The following is a 6,775-nucleotide window of genomic DNA, read 5'->3' as shown; positions in this document are numbered from 1 at the left end:
TGATTTTCGCGAAGTCCCTGCCTCCGGAGCCCAGCGACCGCGCACGCGCCCGATTTAAGAGGGGCTGTTTCTGTAGCCCTCGTGCTTGCAGAGGAAAACACGAAATGTGACCCCCTTCCCCCAGCTTTGACAGCTCCAAACCCGGACAGAAAGGAGAAGAAGGACCGAAAATTGTTACGGAAATCCCTCCCGACCCGCGGCAGCGCAGCCGGAGCCGGGGCAGCCTCTGGCTCGGGAAGCGACGCCGGCGCGGGACCGGGCTGGCGCGGTGGCGGCGCCCAGCCGCGGGACCGCGTGCGTTGGGTCCGCGCAGCCCCGGCGCTGGTACTTGGCGCCGTTAGTTGGGGTTTTGTATCGCGAGCGCCGGGGAGCGGCGTCAAAGCGTGTCACGAGCGTTCAAGGCAGCTTTCAGGAACTTCACGGGTTGTTTTTTCCCGCGTCCCCTTCTGGCTTAGGTTCGGGGTGTTTGGCCATACCGCCTCCACCGTGCAGTTGATTAAAAGGCCATTTTTGTTCTAATTTTATTGCCAAGATGGGTTTGGTTCCTCACGGCTTCGTTTTACCTTAACCAGCCAAAAGCCTGTCCACTTGGCGCTCTCCTCCGCTCTTTTCCTGGCATTTCCCAGGAAAAGGCTTTGCAGTCCCAGCCGGCGCAGGTCCCTCCGAGCGGTCTGTCCTCCCGGGACCTCCTCCTCCTCCTCCTCCTCCTCCTCCTCCTCCTCCTCCTCCTCCTCCTCCTCCTCCTCATCATCATCCCAGCAGCGCTGTCGGACGGGTTGCATCTCATTCGCATCCGCTCCGCGGGTTTTTCCTGGGGCGAAGCTTGAGGGGTCACTCGGGAAGGTCGAGAAAGCCACCGCAGGCGGAGGAGGAGGACGACGGGAACGAGCGTTCGGGCGGCGCGCGCGGCCCGGGGACCTCTCGGGCACGCCGCTCGCCCTGCTCGCAGCCTTCCCACGTTCGCTAGCGTTGCTTTATTTTGGTGGCGAGTAACGCCGCGCCGCAGAGGGGGTGCAGCTCCCGCCGGGCTGTCCATCGCGGGGGCAGCAAGCCCGCGGGGCCGATGCCCGGGCTGCGGGGTCGCCGAGCGGTAGCCCACCTTGCCACGCGGCTCTTCCGCTGGAGCCTTTTTTGCACCGTGATTTTTTCATTTACGAACCCAGCTGAGAGCTTTCAGCGCCCTCCTGCAAGCCAGGTAGGGAAAAGCGAGAGTTTAAATCAGAGCAGTTTGGCCCCTCCTGCCGTTCGCAGGAAAAGCTGGGCGTCGGGGGAGGTCTGGCTTTGCTGACGGGCCGTGGACACCCCGCCTGGGCCCGCAGCCCCAGCTGGCTCCCGTCAGCCTGCCCCACTGCCCCCAGGTGCAGGCACTTCGTGATAGAAAAGGGGTGGCCGCACGCCCTGGGCTCCTTGGTGGTGGTGGTCGTGGTGTGCTGTGCATCGTGCCACCTTCCTCCTGGTGGGCTCGTGCTCCTTCAACGCTGGGATGTGTCCTCTCTGTGCTCCTGCAAGGTAGGTCTCTGTGGTGCACTGTGTTTTTTTCCCCCGTGGGGAGGAGAGAAGTGGTTGTCCCACAGGAGTGGTGCTGGGATGGAGCTGGGGTGTTCCTGCCCTGGCTGCGGGCTGTGCTGTGCCTGGGGCTGAGCTGCTGCTTGGGGAGCCCAGAGCTGCTGGGTGGATCCGCGTGGTTTCCTTGGGGCTGGTTTTGCTCCCTCCTGGGAGCGCTGCTGGCCTGCCTGCGTGGGTGGCTCATTGCTGAGTGCCTGTCCTGGGTCCCCTTGGGGGTACTGGGGCAAAGCACGTGGTTCCTATGCTGGCAGTGCAGCTCCCTTCCCACTGCCCTGGGCAGGTGGAGCCCTGAGATGAAGGGGCGGATGTGTGACTCCTTGGCACGTGGCAGGTCCTGGTGATGTCCCCCAGCCCATGAGCATCCTGCAGAGATGCAAGGGTAGCAAATCCCAGTGCTGGGGAACAGTGCATTTCCTAAGGGGGTGGGAGGAGGAGGAGGAGGCTCAGCTGGAGTGCGGTTCCCCTGAGGCACTGCCTGCTGGCACGAGGAGAGCCAGAGGCTCGCTAAAAGCGGGGTGCAAATCTCCCCAGCGTCACCTGGCTGCTGAATGAGCTTGGACTTGCCACCACTGCTCAAGCGTGATGCTGTGCAACTTGTGCTGGCAGTCCCTGGTGCCAGCTCCCCCCAGCCCCTCGCTCGGCTGGGCTGATGAAAGGAGCTGTTTTGTACCACTTCCATGAGCTGGTTCACCAAATCCCCTTTTAATGAAGCCTTAACAAAAGACCTGAAAAGCATTCAAGCTCTAAGCCCCAGCAAAGTGTGCCGGCGTTGCTTCCTTGCAGTAATTTGCTTTGAACGCGTGCCACGATGCGCCCAGGCAGGGCGTGTGTGCGCGGGGCGTCCTGGCCGGCTACTCGCTCTGATCGCAAACCCCAGCGGTCGCTGGCGGAAAGCTCAGCGGTGGGGGATTTCCAGTGGTTACGAGGCTGTTGCTGTCTCTCGAGAAGCCGACTCATTCTTCTCCGTGAAATAAATAGATGGAAGCGAGTCCTGGCGCCAAGGAGCTACCTTGCTCGGCTGCTCCGAGGGGAAGGCTTCCTTTCCCAGGACAGGGGCCGAGCGTTTCCGGCTGCGGGGGTTTGCTGGTCTCAGCAGGAGAGGGTGTTGCAAGGGTGTTGCACACAAGACTTTCTCAGGCAGTTTCCTCAGACCACAGGCCTGAGAAATTTTCTTGTCAGCTGTGGATAAGATCTTGCTGCAGGAGGGGAATCTGAAGCAAACGGTCTGACTGGCTCTGGCTGCTCTGTGGGTCATCTGTGGAGGTGGTGGGATGTGGAGATGTTCTAGCATGTTGCCTCAGAGCTCAGACTTGCTGGACACCTTCATCTGATGGCACTGAAGAAACAGCAGAGGGGGCAGACGGATTCTCAGGGTGTTGCTGGAATAACCAAGAGGAACATTAAGTCTGAATAATTCCTGCTCTAACTTCACAGTGCTAAATCCACCCAGATCCCACTGGAGTGAAAGTCCTGAATTAATACTTATACTAGAACTGAGCCTCCTTTGGGCTCTGGCTCGTGGAGCATGTTTGTTTGACAGGGTCCTCCTAACTGGAGCAATGCTGCATTTTAAAAATGTGAAATAGGTTGATTAGAAGCAGCCGGTGGCTGCTGGCTTGATGGACCTCACCCTCCTGGAGGCTCTGAGTTTCTCCTGTGAGAAAGGCAATCATCATCTTGTCTTTCATGTTCATTACTATTATGACTTAGAAATAGCTTGTACTAGCCAGAACATAAAAGAAATGAGCACTAAAAGGAACCACATTCAGTTCTTGTTTAAAAATAAAGCTAAAAATCCCTTTGTGGCATAGCTTTTGCCACAATTCTGCAAGGTCTGTCAGTCTTTAGATCGTAATGCTCCTTTTCAGGGTTTTGTCTCCCACAGTAAAAGTGCAGGGGACACTTTCAATGCACAATTGAAAGCTGAATATGCCTCCTCCTGTCCCCACCCGGGTGTAGTAAGGGGTGGGGAATCACTTTGCTTTGGTATATGAGAATGAATTAGAGGCTTCTGTCTCGGCAGGTTGTACGATGATGTTTGACTTTGTAAATAATGAAACATCTCAAGTTCTTCGCTTGGGGTATATACGCTTCAAACAAAGCAGCAGAGTCTGGATGACGTCTATGGATAAATAACGCTGAGGAATGAGTTGAAGGTGAAGGTACTGTGTGCAGAGCAGAGGCTGTGGTGGTTGCAGCTAAGGATTTCTTTGGGTTTTCAGCCTTTGTTTGGTGAATGGTGTGAGCAGTAACCACCCTGCCATTTGACTGCCCTGGTTGAGTTTTAAGCTGAGCTTTCTTAAGGAGCGAAATGGAGTTTGGGGCGGGTGGTGAAGGCCAGCTTGGGAGCCCACTCCTGGGTGAATGTGGAGCAGGGGGATGGGAGGACACCTTGGCTGCAGCCCTCTAGAGGGCAGAAATACAAGTTCATCTACTTCTGATGACTTTCAGGGATGGATTGCAGTGTTTGGCATCTCTGGCAAGGCAGGTGTGCTGTTGAAGTGAACTGGGCACTGAGACTGGATCCAGGAAAGCCTCTGAGATACGTTCAACAACTGAGCATCCCAGAACTATTTCCTGTGAATAGCTTCTTTTGCTTTCTTCAAAGGTCTTGTTTTCCTTCTGGTGATGAAGCCTTACTTGCTGTTTTGTGGATAATCCTTTCTATATTCCTGACTTATGAAAGTGCTGGTGCAAAGCACAAAGTAGTATCTGTACTATATACACTGTGGGAACAACCCAAAATTGCTCTGAAACTCAACTGGCTTACAATTATATTGGACTCTATTAAATTAAAACACATAGCACATATATTACACAATAAACCACAGCTATTTCATGGATCAAATTAAGTTTTATTTGGGCAAATTACAACCTTTCTTACAGTTGGGCCTTTGTGAAACCATTCCTTTTTAATAAAAGCAGGCATTTTTGGCAAATGCTCTTAAAGTGTGCATTCCTAATAATTGCATATGCCGTTGCTGTTCTTTCTGGGATATATGTAGCTAATTATCTTCTATTTAGGATAGATTCAAATGAGCAGAATCTTCCCCTTTTTCCTCCCCCATGCCTCCCTTCTGCTGGAATTTCTTATTTCTTTCCATTTTTATTAGTTTGGCTGTGGAAGTCAGCAGGGGAAAAAATTCTCCTCGTTAAAAGCAGGAGCGCATTTCCCGGAATCGCGGAGGAAAGGTGACTCTCCAGCAGCCTCCTGGCCGTGGGGCACCTCAGAGCAAAGCAGCTGGGGGGGCACCACGGACGGGGAAGGGAGGGCAGAAAGCCCCCCGGGACCCTGGACGGGGTGAGCAAAACGCGGCCCCTTGGCGCCAACGGGGCATCGCTGCCGATCGGGAGCCAGCGGGAAGCTCCTGGCTGTGCCGGGGGCTGGTGGAGCCAGCGGGTTCCATCAAATGATTTTTTTGAGATGTTGGATGTCTTCTGAGCTGACCCTCGTGCAGGTTTTGCTGAAGCTGAACAAATGATTCAAAAATCATGGGAGCAGACAGGCAGCTGGGGTGTCTGCGCTCCCATGTTTCCTTAGGAAACCACGATAAATAAACCAGACCAGCTCGTCTTCAGTTCTGAAAAATGCTGCTAAACTGTTTTTCCTGAGTCTTGTTTTCCGTTGGCTCTAGGGCTGGGATTACAGCTACCATTATTTTCAGGGAATAATTTTTTCTCACAGTATTTTCAGCCTGGACCAGGAAACAGAGGAAATGTCCAAAGTACGGTCTTCCTCGGGTGACATCCAGTGCCATTTGTGGACCAGGGAGATTTAGGTAAACAGTGGATCAGCATCCAAGCTTTTCAGGTCTTGAGTGTATGAAATAAGACCATTGCAACTCTTTTAATACAGCGATGCTCCTATGGAGTCTGTCTTGTGGGTTACCTCACCAAGCCAGGCTAGTGAAAGCACATGGGATGACTTTCATCCAAGGTTTGTGAAGCAAAAAGCTGCACTCTTTCTTGCTTGTCTTAAAGCACTGCAGTATTCTCAAGCTCTGTACACTGATATACTGTGCAAATCCTCACTTCTCTCTAGGGCCAGAGGAGTTTGTTCAGAGCAGGGTGTGTGGGTGCTGCAGTTGCTTGGGTGCCTATGAGGTTGTGGCACGTTGGGCTCCTGTCTCGATGCCTCATACGTAACAGGGTACGGGTAAGCCACTACCATCGGAAATAGCTGTAGAGGCTGCAAGCCCTTCTGTGCAGCTGCTTTTTTCTGCTGCTGTGCTTCGGAGTGTCTTGCAGCATGCTGCTCGGTGTTGGTCTAGAGCCTGCTGAGCAAGGGAGAGGGGATCATCAGCTTGAGGACCCAGGGTCATTCTTGCTTCCCTTCAGGTGCTGGGTTGTGCCTGGGAGTCGGGCTGCCTCACGAGTGGTGCCAGTCCTGCTGCGCCATGGGGCAACAGCTGAGGTGGCAACAGCTTCAGCTGCCACCTCTTAATGTGCCACCATGCATGAGCTAGAGCCCCAGCTTCTTGGCTGCAGCACCAGGAGAGCAGCAACCCTCTGCTGAGGTCCTGCTGGCTAAGCTTAGGCTGCATCTCAATTGCAACTGCATGTGTCTTTTTGTAGATTTATATAGGTGTATTTGTGTGTGTATATACTTGTTTGTGCCCGAATCCTGGTTCCAAAGGGTTTGGCCTCTCTGGTTTGCAGCAGGTGCTGCTCACCTTGGTGCATTGCAGTGTGGTTTTCCTGCACTACTGTCCTAGCTGCTGCTCCTCATTGTCTGCCACAGGCTTTACCCTCTCCCATGTCCTCTCCTGCTAAACAGCTGAACTTTCCTCATGGCATGTCTTCACAAGGGGCTGAGCTAAGAGCTGAGGATGGGCTAGCGGCCACGGAGGCCCTTGCTCCTGATCCAGGCAGCCACGGCTCGGCTTCCCGGCAGCCCCTTTGCCTCTGCCCCATCCTGGGTTGTCACCAACAGGGGAGGGCTGCAGGATCCCTGATACATGGACAGGTTTTCCAGGTTTCCTGTGAAATGCAGGATCTGGTGCAGAAGGGCAGCATGTTGGCTGGTTCTGGCTCTGTTCTGACACTGTGGTACTGGGCTTGTGTGGACAGCTTGTAAGGTCTGATGTGTGCAGGGAGGGTGCCGTGCCAGCCCCATATACTCAGTTGCTCTGGCTGAAGGAGCGTTTCTAGTTGTCTCTGTGGAATTCTTTGAAAGAAACTGTCCCCAGTCCATTGCATGAGATTTCAA

This window comes from Rhea pennata, chromosome 10 (assembly GCF_028389875.1).
Source record: "Rhea pennata isolate bPtePen1 chromosome 10, bPtePen1.pri, whole genome shotgun sequence".
Taxonomy (NCBI): domain Eukaryota; kingdom Metazoa; phylum Chordata; class Aves; order Rheiformes; family Rheidae; genus Rhea; species Rhea pennata.
Note: the sequence above shows the minus strand (reverse complement) of the source record.